Source organism: Gossypium hirsutum, chromosome A09 (assembly GCF_007990345.1).
Source record: "Gossypium hirsutum isolate 1008001.06 chromosome A09, Gossypium_hirsutum_v2.1, whole genome shotgun sequence".
In the NCBI taxonomy this organism is placed as follows: Eukaryota; Viridiplantae; Streptophyta; class Magnoliopsida; order Malvales; family Malvaceae; genus Gossypium; species Gossypium hirsutum.
The window spans coordinates 47,846,553-47,860,804 of NC_053432.1; the positions used below are offsets into that span (position 1 = coordinate 47,846,553).

General features: G+C 32.8%; 1 long non-coding RNA gene across 1 annotated transcript; it reads right to left on the reverse strand.

Annotated features, from left to right (window-relative positions):
- Positions 1-4,876: 4,876 nt before the first annotated feature.
- LOC107888811 (uncharacterized) lies at positions 4,877-6,118 on the reverse strand. The gene is made up of 2 exons (XR_001681495.2): positions 5,495-6,118; positions 4,877-5,223 (listed from the first exon to the last, which is right to left on the reverse strand). It is a non-coding gene; the product is annotated as an uncharacterized lncRNA (long non-coding RNA).
- Positions 6,119-14,252: the final 8,134 nt, after the last annotated feature.

A 14,252-nucleotide genomic window follows, 5' to 3' on the forward strand; every position in this document is an offset into this window, starting at 1 on the left:
ATGTGACTTGATGAAAAATATGGGCTGTTATGAACATGATTTAGGTTCGATTAGGCTTGGGTAATAAAGAAAATGGATACATTTCATTTTACGAGCCTAAGGACTAATTTGTAAAATGTGAAAAGTTAGGGGTAAAACTATAATTTTACCATAATGTGATTTTTGGGCAGAATTGAGTAATGTGATAATTAAATAAGTTAAAATTTTTATTATAGATTAAGAAAAATGAAGTTTGGACCTTGATCGAGGGAAGAACAAGGTTATTGACGATTAAGTCCATTTCCTACTATTTTGTACCGAGGTAAGTTTGTGTGTAAATAATGCAATGTTGTATTATGTATTTAATGCTTAATATTGAATAAATTGTATGATTGTTTCTATGGAAATATTCAACGAAGTTTCGATGATGAGAAAATCTCAATTGAACCTTAGGAATAGTTTAGGATACAAGTGACATGTTACTAGGAAACCGTGAGTTATGTGATTGTGAATACGGGTGTCAGTCATGATGTCCTACCGGTGGCTACGTGGCTCGGCATGTATTACGGATACCTGACAACTTGTGTGAGCTTCCCGTGTAGCTACGTCTTGACTGAAGCTTGTGTAAGCAGGCCCGTGATTAGCTCGTGTGTGAGTCCTATGTGTTATGAGATACGAGGTAGCATTAGCTACATATGTGGCACTTATGTACAAGACTTTCTGTGTATCCAATAGTATTCCAAGTGTTCAACAGGTAATCCGAAGAGTATGTCAAAGTTGACAAAGTATATAACTATGTTATGAGTTGGTAAAGGTATGTACGTAAAACTCATGAGTATGGACTTTAGTATAGGATGAACTCTTGGTAAGAATGCTAATGAGTAAGTTATGCCTAAGATACATGATGATATTTATGTTAACTTATGTTGAGTAGTTATATGATTAATGTATGAATTATGTTGCTTATTATTTGCATGCAAACTTACTAAGCTTTAAAGCTTACTCCCCCTTTTTCTTTCTATTCCTTATAGTGCGCCAACCTAGCTCAGGGATTAAGGAACGTCAGAGCTCGATTCACACTATCAAACGATTGTTTTGGGTACACTTGGTTTCAATATTTTAAGTATGGCATGTATAGGGACTTGGTCGTTTTGTTATGTGTCATATTGTTTTAGCCAAATGTGTTGGCATTGTAATGGTTAATGATTCAATTTGTATGTGGCCATTGGAAGTTGGCTAATATTAACTTTATTGGTCATTGGTATATTTATGTGATGAAGCTTATCATAAAAATAAAATTGGCATGAATGGAAAAGAAAGTATGTGATGTTTATGCATGGTAGATGTTAGTATGTGCAAATGATGTATTGATATCTTATTTGTGGCTGATTTGGTTGTATGTATATGCTTGGATTTGGTGTTGCTTGATGTTGTGCAAGTTGGTGCAAGTAAGGATGGCAAAATGGCTTGGTAAATAGCCTTATTTTTTTCCACATGGGTAGAGACGTGGTCGTGTATCTTAGCCATGTGAAGGACACGGCCTAGGGACATGGGCATGTGTCCAGGCGTATGATGTCTACACCTATTTTATGAAAAATTTTGAAAATTATATTCGCCACATGGCCTAGCACATGGGCGTGTGGCCCTGTTTTGATGAAAAAATTTCTAAGTATTGTAGAATTTTCTAAAGTTCTTGGTTTAGTCCCGAACCACCTCCAATGCATGTTTTGGGCCTTGCAGGTTCATTTTAGGAGCGACATAACTGAAAATGAAAATTTTTAAATTTGGATGGAAATTTATGTCTCGGTCTTGTATGTTAGTTTGTGTTTAAGTCTGGTAATGCCTCAAACCTGGTTCCAGCATCAGATGCGGGTAAGGGATGTTACAAAAATAAGGCTATTTACCAAGCCTTTTTGCCACCCTTTTATGCACACACCTACACAACATAACATAGCACCGATCCAAGCATATACATACAACCAATTCAGCCACAACCAAGACATTAGCACATCATTCACATGCTACCATCTATCATACACAACATCACATACTTATCAACTCAAATCATGTAAACTCCCACATTCATGAAAGGCATCATCATATAAATTGTTTATACCAATAGTAGCTAATTTCAAATGGCCTTATACAAAATGAGCTTTCAACCAATATAAGCCAACATATTTAGCCAAATCAATTATGACACATAACAAAATGACCAAGTCCCCTATACATGCCATAACTCAAAATGTTGAAATCATTGATACCAAAATAATTGTTGATAGTGTGAGTGGATCTCCGATGGTCTCCAAATCTCGAGCAAGGTTGGTGACATTATAAGACAAGGAAAGGATGGGGAGTAAGCTATAAAGCTTAGTAAGTTCCTATGCAAATAATAAGCATCATAACCACACATTTAACGTACAATTAACATGATGAAAATTAGCATGAAAGTTATTAAAATCTTATAGTCATAACTTACTCAATCACAACCTTACCAAGGTTTCATCACATATCGAGCTCTTTACATCTGAGTTTTACGTACATACTTTACCAACTTGCAACATAACCATAATCTTTCACAACTTTGACATCCCCGTTGAACACTTGGGATATTAACGAATACTCGAAAATCTTGCACATAAGTGCTATATATGTAGCCGAAGCTACCTCATATTTGATAATACATATTGGCTCGTTTTCGAGCTATTCACGGGCCTGCTCACACAAGCTGTCAGTCAGGACGTAGCTACACAATGCTACTCACACAAGTTGTCAAGTATCCACAAGACATGATGGACTAACCAGCCACTGGTAGGACGTACGAGACCCACACCCGGATTACATAATCGTATATACACATGGGTTCCTAGTGACATATCACTCGTATCCTGTTCTATTTTAAGGTTCAACAGGGATTTCTCACTTGTCGAAACTATTTTGCATACATCCAAAGAGTCAATCACGATTCATACCATATTAAAGCATTTAAAACATAATTATAACAATGCATTATTTACATACGAACTTACCTCGGTACAAAATAGTAGAATTGGACCTAATCGTCAAACACTTTGTTTTACCCCCGATCTAGGTCCGAACCTCATTTTTCTAGATCTATAATAACAAATTTAACTCATTTAATACTCACATTATTCAATTTACCCCAAAAATCATATTATGAAAAAAATTACATTTTTACCCCTAGTGTTTCATATTTTTACAATTTAGTTCCTAGTCTCGTAAATTGAAATGTATTCAATTTCTTCAAAATCCAAGTCTAGCCAAACCATTTTCATACGTATACCAACCCATATTTTCCACTTAATCACACTTTTACTACTTATTTTATAACTTTTATAAATAAGTCCTTTTTGACATTTTTACCGAAAATCACCTAGCAAAAGTTGTTTATCTAACACCAAATATCCATTTTCTACCATTAGACACCAAAATACACAAAAATCTAGCATGGGTAAAATTTAAAACTTCATCTTCCTTTCAAATTATTCCTTGAAATAGCTAGATTAAGTTACAAAGATCTCAAAAACATGAAAAGCATTAAAAACGAGGCTAGAACGGACTTACAATCGAGCTTGGAAGTGGCCAAAACCTACCTGTGCCTTCCCCTTCTAAAATTTGGCTATGGAGAGGAAGATGGACAAAGATTTTGGCTTCATTTTTTCTTTTTAATTCTTTTAATTACAAAATGACCAAAATGCCATTTTCTTAAAACACTAAAATTTCTCTTACTTCATGTCCATTTTTGTCCACTAACTTAAAAAATGCCCTAATTACCATCTAAGGACCTTCAATTTAAAATTTCATAGCAATTAGACACTTCTAGCTTTTAGAACACACATTTTGTACCTATTACAATTTAGTCCTTTTAGCTAAATTAAGTGCCCAATGATAAAAATTGTTTTTTGGATGATGTAGCATGTAGAAAGCCTTTTTTTCTACTATTTTATTTACTAGCATGTTTATTTACTAGCGTATTTGCTCTTTCTCAATAAAATTTTCGAACGAAATTTTCACGAAATAATTCCATAAAATTGTAGGCCATAAAAATAAAATAAGAATAAATCTTTCTATGTCGGATTTGTGGTCCCGAGGCCACTGTTCCAACTAGACTCAAAATCGAGCTATTACAGAAACGGTCCAGTTTTCAATACTGTTGAAAAATACAATTTCAAGATCACATTTTCATAAATCGAGTCCGTAAATATTAAATAAAGATATTTACGAGGTTTTTATAAGTAATTTCATTGAAATGGTAGTTAATTAAGGTGCAAGGACTAAATTGTAAAAGGTTAGTATTATAGGTTTTTAATTGACCAAAGGCTTAAGGACTTATATAGGAATTAAACCAAGGTCTTAAATGAAAAATATACCATCTTAGAATATTAATGGATATTTTTGTGAGATATTTTATTATAAAATTGGTTAAAATTAAAATTAAATAAATACAATTCATTCACAATTTTAAAAAGAAAAGAAAAAGTGGATGGAAGGAGGATATAATCTTCCTCATCCATCCACACCTAAAATTTTAAGAAGAATAAGAAAAGAAATTGGCCAAGGGTTTCAAATTTTGAAGCTTCAATTGGTTAGTTCATTTTAGCCCTGTTTCTTGTAATTCTTATGTTTTTTAGGTCATGGGAGATTGATTTAGCTAGCCCATGTACAAATTTGTAAAATTTTGAAAGTTTTATGAAGTTACCATTGATTATTTCTTGAATTTTTAGGTGTTAAATTGATAGATTTTAAGGTTAGAGGTGAAAAAGGACTAAATTGTAAAGCTTAGTTGATAGTTTTGTACATTAGCGACTAAACTAAATTGTAATAGGCCATTTCGCCCAGGCCCATACCAAAACCAGAATGAAAAAACAAAACAAAATAACAAAATAAAATCCAATAATAAGTGTCAGTCTATTTACAAATTACACTTCTGGCCCAAAAGTCCCAATAAACTTAATTACATAGCCCAAAACAAAAATAAAACATCAGCCCAATTATTAAAGCTAACCCAATTAATAAATACTCATTACAAGCCTAGACCTAGACTAAACATAACCTAAGCAAGCCCGATAGGCCCATCTCCTTAATAGTTTTCAGAAAACCATAGGGCAAAGGGTCCCCCGTACCGCAAACAGCCACCAGTGGCTTCACATTTCACGCGCGCCACTCTGCGTCGACACGTCACCATGAACGGCTTCTCCACGCCGTGCATACCTGCAAAATAGACTGCCAGCACACAAATAACAACAGATAACAACAATACAGCAAAAAATAAAGATTTTTTATTTATTTTTCCAGAATATTCTTGATGTATTTTGGCTATAAAAAGCCGTTGTAAACACTGAAATGGAGATCACGAAATATTGAAAAAAGAAACTAGCAATGAAAAACTAAGGTAATTTCAGATTTCATTTTCTGGTGTTTCGATTCATTTTTTTCCTTAATTTCTCCACAAAATTCTTTCACATTAGAATAAAATAGAAAATAAGAGATTTACCTTGCGAATGTGCTAAGAGATTCCCTCTTCTTCGTCGAAATTGGGGCATAGAAGAAATCTAGAGGTCGAGTTGTTGTTCCTCGAAGCCCGAATCTATTGGTCACTGTTGATAGGGGCCGATCGGTGCTTAGGAAAGGAGATTGGGGATTCAGTTAAGGGGAAATCAAAAAGGGGATGCTAGGGTTTGGTTCAGCCGAATTTGGCTTGTTTTTAGCCTTTATAAAGGAGTAAAAACGGCGCCGTTTTGAGCCTTTCTCAATGGCTCCAAAACCGTATTGACCATGCCCGATCCGGTTACCCTGGAGGATCTGCGCGTTCTGCTTAAAGGGAAAAATTGTGCCATTGATCCTTCTCTCTCGCATGGTTCTTCAATTAGGCCTTAATTGTTTTTTTCTTTGTTTTTTTTAATTTGTCCCTGAGATTTGCACGTTATTGTGATTTAATTTGTGCTTAAACACAGCGTTTTGAGATTTGGTGTATTTTGTATTTTGATCCTCAATCATTTGTGCGCATACTATTTCAATCCTCAGCTTAGTTTTAATGATTTGTCTATTTATAAATTATCATCCTTAGCTTAGTTTAAATGATTTGTCTATTTATAAATTATCCTTCCAATTTTTTTTAATTCAATCAGGTTTATTTTATGTGTTATATTCTTTTGGATTTATTTGTTTAGTTATTTATGTAAATATTATTTAAAAAAACCTATTGTTTTAACATATTATTTTGAACTATTTTTTAATTCCATTTTTGTTTTAGTTTTTTTTTTAATTTTCATTTATATATTGTTAAATTGTTTTACTATATATATTATAATTTTAAATTTCTCTTTATGTAAATTTATATTTAAAAGATTTATATAATATTCATTCTCATACATTGATATTTATATATACATATACATATTTTATGTCAAATTACTTATTTGAATCCTCTTTTGAACATGTTCATATAATTTTTCTTTAAAATTTTACTTATATATATTATTTGTTTCTTTTAAATCCAATTTTGGTATTATATATTTTGTTGTTTCAAATATTTTCCTATATTATTATCCTTTTATATATGCATTGTTTGTACTAGGGTTTTTACTTCATGTATATTAATTATTGTGGATAAATTGATCTTGTTTCGAATTATTTTACTTGATCATTAGTTTCATATTATATAAATAGTAGTTCATATAAATTCTTCTATATATTTTTATATGGTTATTTATCTTAAAACTTTCTAACATGTACATCATTGGTTTAAAACTTATTATTGGCTTCCATTACTATTTTTATGAATATAATTTATATTATATTTTATTGATAAAATTTGGGTTTAAACCGTTTTGTATGGTATTCTTTTCAAAGTTCTTTTACAATACTTATTTTGAAACTCATTTATATGTTAAATTTTACATATTATTTACTCTATATTTTTATTTATTTGATGATCTATTTCAAATTTTTGTGTGTATTAATCACTTATATACATATCCCTAGCTTTTATGTAAAATATTTCAAATTCTAACATATGCTATTTGTTTATCAATTCATCACTTTCTTAAAATTATTTCGTATCATATTGACTTTTGAAAATTTGGTTATATTTTTTTGGGATTAGTTTTATGTATTTTTTTTGTTAGTTGGTTAAATAAATTTATATTATCTTCAGTCGCCAAGTTTTGTAGTTTATTTGTGCATATTATCCCCTATTTCTATTTTTTTCCTTTGATTTACAAATGTCACTTTATAATTTCCAACTCTTTAAAATAAACTATTCAATTGTATTTGAAGTAAAATTAATATGTTTTTAGTTTACAAATCTTTCTAAAAATCCTAACATAAGGCAATGTTCAGTATTTAGAAAATCGAGAAATCGTGCCCTAACATGCTGGGTTTCGATTTTTCGTTGGACTAAACATTTGGACATCCTTTTTATAATTTTTGACCTAAGAGCTTTTGGAAGTCAAAACTCAATCGTGTTCTCAAAAGTATAAAGGATCATGTCTTATCGTGCTGGATGTGATGTTTTATACCTTTGAAACGAGAAAGTTCTGACGTCCAGCTTAAACCACTCAAATGTTTTAAAGGAATCATATTTCAAATTTTTTGAAAAGACCCTAAACATAAGGATAGCATTTAATCAATCTGGTATCAATTTTTGGGCATAGTAAGGGTGCTAACTCTTCCTCATACGTAACCCGCTCCCAAACCCATTTTTAAATTTACGTGGACCAAAATTGTTTTAAAATGTTTTATCAGGTGATCCAATCACACCTAAACAAAAAGATTGGTGGCCAATTCACCTTTTAAAAGTTGATCTCCGTTTTTTTCCAAATATAAAAAAATGGTTTCGACATAAATAAATTATAAAATTGATTATAGAAATAAGAAATAGAACATCTCTAATGAGTAATAGTAAAATCAGAATTCAAATTGAAGTTTTAAATTTGCATAAATTGATAATTGATTGTGAATTGACTGAATATTGATATTTTTATGTGTTTATGTCAATAAGGAAAGGAAAACCGAAAGCTTTCGGTGAGTAGCTCAAAATTTTTGGTTTGGAAATCTATAATTCAGGAGCTTTTCAATTGTTGCATATTTATATCATTCTTCATTATATGGAGTTGGAGTCATTGTGGTACATTTTATCCCTATGTGAATTATAGTGAATTAACTATTGGATACTTTGTATATAATGAGATTAATATCAACTTGGTGGCGTATGAAATGTCATGCTTATTATGTTTAGTAATGATCCTAAACTTGAATAGGTTATTTTGTTATGCAAAGATGGTAAACATGTAAAATGGTAAGTGAATGGTTGGAAGGTTGAATATGTCATGGTATTGATCATTTACAAGAGATGTCTTGAACAGATAAACATGTGATGTCTTATTACTTTGTTCTAGGTTGTATATATGTAACACCCTCACTCAACCCGTTCATCAGATTCGGGTATGGGTATCATAATCATACCAGTTTACTGATCATCTAAAATCTCACTAAGTTTAAAACAAATTATATTAATTAATAAAATAACTTACAGCAATGTCTATTCAATTCAAGGTTTACAGTCCTAGTTCTGAACTTAGAGTACTTAAAAGAAATACAACATATTCCCTCTTTTGGAGAAGTTCTCAAAATGTTACCTTTATCCTATGTACATGACACTTCCATGCATTTCCTCTTTTAACTCATCATGATCTGGTTTGGTCCCTCCTCAAGTCTCTTATCTCATATCTCCTGCATTCACAGAACAACCATTGTAATTTCCAAAAAAGTTGCTAAGTTTCTATATTACACAAAATATATCCCATCTTCCCGAGGTGTTACTAATTAATAATAATAAATACAATGAACTCCATGATCGCTAGGGTTATTTATTTTAAGTCGTCCTAGTGGACCATCCTCTCCGTCGTCAAGTCATTTTGGTCGCTCTTCTGAATGCCTCGCCGCTATCGCCAATCCCATCTTTTCTTTAGCTATTTTATTATTTTCACTTATCCCTGTCATGGGTTTGTGAACTTCTCAGTTACCCTCTTAGGTGCTCTTAGGGAGTGCCCTCAATCTATTTAGCCCGTGGCAGACTCTTTTCTTATCTTAATTATGTATGTTTTACTTATGTTCATACATTTGTATAGCAAGCAAGATCTCATGTCGTTCTGACAGACCCAATTCCACTTAGTCTAATTAGTGGTCGGTTTATTTCTTTATAATGCACCAAAATCGCACTTTTTTAACCTTAAGGGTAACTTAGCTTTCTGCTACAAACTAGTATGGCATACTATACTCAACCAATGACACTTTGTGATCCTTTGGTCCCAAAAATTCTCTTTCCTAACGTATTTGTAATGCCCGAAACATTTAATAGCCTAATTGTGAGAATCATCAGTAATTAGATTTATGTATATTTGGTTCTGCACTCTGCTTTTGTGTTTAAGTCTAAAGTTTGAATTACATTGCTAAAAGTTTTGTTATTTTAAAACAACCCATATCCATGTGTTAGGTAGTTAAGCACAATTCTGGGTAAATCGGTGTTAAGAATAATCCTGCTGTTTCACTGGTTAAGCATCTATCTGTACTCTGTCTGGTTCTGAGTTTGAGTCCCATCATACTCATTGGAAATATTTTTGCAAATGCCGGAAAGGGTGGTGGCTAAATTAAAACACTCTATCGTTCTTTTTTTATTTCTTCTTAAAATTTAGTTCTTGGTTTCTTCGTTCTTCCCTCTTTTATCTTTTCTATTTCAAAAAGTGATTTTTATGTGAATTGAGAAGTCTTATTACCTGTGATGTCGATTTTGCGTAAGTTTCATTGTGACTTCCTTTCATTTGTGATTTTCGTTCTATTAATATATTTTCTCTCAAAACGAGACTTTTCTCGTTTAATTGACATTCTATTAAAGACTCGATTGGTTACTTTATTTAGGCAAGATACTGCAGAAGATGTTAATCCACCGTATTAAATTGATTTCTCCTATTTCGTACAAGGTGATTGTGCGAACTGGAATGGAATTGGGTCGAATATTTTGACATGTTTTTAGTGATAGGTTGATTTTGCTAAATGCTGAAATTGATGGTGTAATTGATCGTGGAATGATTTATTAGGTTCTAGGTAGTCTCTATATTGTTTCCCCATCAAAATAGAATCAGGTGCATACCGAAAACCTTAGTTTTGCAAGCTTCGGTCACTAGAAATGGTGGTTCTCGACGCCACATGGCTAGGCACACGGGTGTATGACTAGGCTGTGTGATCGGTCGTGTAACTCACTATTTGTCAATTTAAGGCCGTACAGGTGGACACACGGGTATGTGCCTAGATCGTGTGTGGCCATATTAGTGCAGGGTTCACATGGGAAACAGACACGGGCATGTGTCTGGGCCTTGTAACTCACTATCTGTTAGTTGAGACCACACAGCCAGGGACACGAACGTGTGCCCAGGCTGTGTAACTCATTTTTGGAGTATAAAAGCCATACGGGCAGGGACACAGGTATGCACCCAAGCCGTATGAATCACACGGGTAAAGACACGGGTGTGTCTCCAGATCATGTAACTCACTGTTTATGCTTGAAAACCACATGGCCAAGGCACACGAGCGTGTGACCCATCCGTGTGACTAATAATTGGGCCGAAAACTATCTTTTGAGGCCAGAAATGTTACTTAACCTTGATATTAGTTTCCTCAATGGAAGAGTAATCGAAATAGATTATATGAGAACTATCTGAAACATTAGGACTAATTCGTAAGTAACAGTATTATATGTGGACTGTGATATTTACTCTGTTTTGGAACTATCTTAGTTAATTGTATAATTTATTAGAATGACTGAACATATGATATGGGTAATTGTAATATGCATTAGCAATTAAGTTGCGCTTCTGTGAAAGTGTCACTAAACACTTTAAAGGTGTGTAGGGATAGATGACCATTAAATGTCCATAACGGAGTGTTCAAATGGCTGAATATGGTGTGTAGCAGACAAAAATAGGAATATTGCATCTGAATCAAATCTGAACCATATATGAACTGGAATTGTATATATGTACATATATGTAACACCTCAGCTCTGAATATGAATTGAACATGCTTATATGTCAAACTGAATATCTGAACTAGAATTTCTTCATAAGTAACTATTGTTGAATTATATTCCTTTTACACACTGAGTTCACAACTCACCCATTTATTGATTGGATTTCGGGTGGTACCCAGTCCTAATCGGGCTAGTGTCGCGGAAGCTCAGTCAAACTTCTATCTTTCCTTTTAAGCATTATTATTAGAGATATATGTTTTATGATATTATGGAATCTATGAATGTTATATTTATTAAATTATGGTTGTGATGAATATTACGTAACGAATGGTTCAATTTGATTATGCTATGATAGTATGAATTTTAGTACAAGTGATGTAACTCTCCAACTTGGTCTGAACATCTAGGTCAGGTTTAGGGTGTTATATTTAGTGGTATCAGAGCTAGGTTTGTCAACACTCGGACTGTGTTTGGGCTCATAAAGTGTGAGAAAAGTAGCTTAGTGATAATTAGTATCTGAACTAATAAAAGAAACACTGAAACTCTAGTAAACGACCGAGCCTCCGACGCTGACCCTGTAAGTAATTCTGTTATATATTAAAGATCATAACTATTGAACTATTTTGGGTAAATTGTTTGACGTGAACTGGTGAAACCATCCTGCTGGATGTCTGAACTGATCTATGTACTCTAATATTGTAGTTAGAATTTTAAAAATTAGTTCATGCAATATTCGTGGACGTGATATGGAGGGGCATCGAGGAAGCCGAGGAGGAGCACGAACCGAGTCATGCTCCATGGGTAGCATGCCCTGTAATATCCCGAATTAGGGCCTAATCAGAATAGTGGTTTCGTGACCATAAATTCGAGATAGAAATAATTATTTTATAATTATTTTGAGGTTTATGATATGATTTCATGATTGTGTGAAAATTTCGTGATGAAATTCTATGCCTAAAGTGCTTAAATTGAAAGTAGGGACTAAATCAAATAAGTTGCAAAACTTGCATTCTAGAAGTTTTTAGTATGAAATTGTTTTGGAATAATAATGAGGAGGTCTTAAATAGCAATTTGACCAATTTTAAGTTCATGGACAAAATTAGGACATGGAAGGAATTTTTGGAAAGTTTAGTAGTAAGGGTATTTTGGTCATTTAGTTATTAAAATGAATTAAAAACAAAATGAAAAGCCAATTTTTGTCCATCTTCTTCATTAGGCCGAAATTTCAAGGGTTCTCCATAGCTAGGGTTTGTTTCAAGCTTCCAAGCTCCATAGTAAGTGATTCCAAGCCCCGTTTTTAATGATTTTTACGTTTTTGAGATCCCGGTAACTCGATAGAGCTTATGTTAGCAATAATTTAACCTAGGGTTTATATTTGGAAAAATACCCATAGGTGAAATTTGTGTATTTTGATGTTTTATGATGGAATATGAAGTTTTAAATTATGTTAGACAACTTTTACTACTCGATTTTAAGCAAAACGAGTAAAAGGGCTTAATCGGTAAAAATACCTAATAGTCACAAGTACATGTTAGAGTGAGAATTTGATGTTGCCATAGAAGAGAAAAGTGATCAGCATGTTTTGAAACATAAGAATAAGGAATAAAGTTTAATCCCGAGCCTAGGGGCAAAAATGTAAATATGCAAAAGTTTAGGGGTAAAATTGTAATTTTGCCAAAATTTGAGTTAAGGATTAATTTGATAATGTGAGTATTAAATAAGCTAAATGTGTTATTTTAGATCAAGAAAGGCGTGGAATCGACCTCAATCGAGGAAAAGAAAAGATTATGGACTAAATTGCAAAATCTTTGTATTTTGGTACCAAGGTAAGCTCATGTGTAAATAATGTAGCATAATGGTTATTTTTAAGTTATTGATGTTAATTATATGTTATGCTGAATTTTATTATGAAATGTATGCTTTGTGGTTAATTTCAAATAATATGTAAATTATGTGAACTACTTGTTAAATATAATTGTTACCGAGTATTGATTTCGGCATTCTACGGAAGACGGCAAGGATAAGTGTTCGAGGAAAAAGCCCGTTTGAACCTTAGGAATATATTAGGATACAAGTGACATGTCACTAGGATGGTTGAGCATCCGAACTCGTTGAGTTGAGTCCGAGTTCACTTATGGATGCGAATGTCCGAACTCGTTGAGTTGAGTCCGAGTTCGTGAGATGTAACTAGGCATCCGAACTCGTTGAGTTGAGTCTGAGTTCACTTATGGATGCGAACGCCCGAGCTCGTTGAGTTGAGTCCGAGTTCGCTTATGGGCGGGTTACATGATTGCTTGATTGCATATATGGCACTTATGTGCAAGTTATCCATGTATCCGAATTATATTCCGATGTGTTCAACGGGTAAAGTTCTACTCAAATGGAGGAATATTCGAGATGTAAAGAGACGTATTGGTAAGTGATGTGAAATGAATATTTTGGACAAGTATGTATTTAACCCTCGGGTTGAGTATTGATACAACCACGATAAGGTAATAAGATGATGAAAAATGATTAAAAGTGTGATATGTGTTTTAGTGATACATGCTAATGTTGATTGGTATGACTGTTTGTTATGTTACTTATTATTTGCATATGAACTTACTAAGAATTTATGCTTACTCCCTCCTTCTTACTCATTGTAGTTTTGGACAAGCCAGCTCAGGAGTCGGGATAGGTCGAAGGCTCAGTCACACTATCCGGAAGACTTTTGGTAATGGCTTGTAAATTTAAGTATGGCATGTATAGCAATATACCTTTTTTGTGTAAATGATCTTATGGTATGGTGATGGAATGGTTGAGGAAATGCTTGATAATGATAAATTATGAAAATAGTTAGTTTAGATTATATTTGATGTTAAGGAAAATTATTAAGATACTTAGTGCATAAAAACTCATCAAAGGGATGAAATTTGCCATAAACAGAATACTGCAGCAACACTGACGCGAGTTTAAAAATTTACTAAAAATCATAGAAATTGAACTTGGTGATGGACTACATATCAAATTGAAGCTTATTATGTCTAGTTTCACATGAAACAAATGAAACAGGTAAATGAATTATATGTTACAAGATATTTGAATTTTAGTGAAACAGGGTCATAGCAGTTTCTGAATCCCCTGTTCCAACTTTAGAAATTCACCATAAATTTTAAAGAAATAATTAGGTAGTTTATTTTATATTCTCAGAATCCTTATTGAGTCTAGTTTCATGAGAAATAAACCT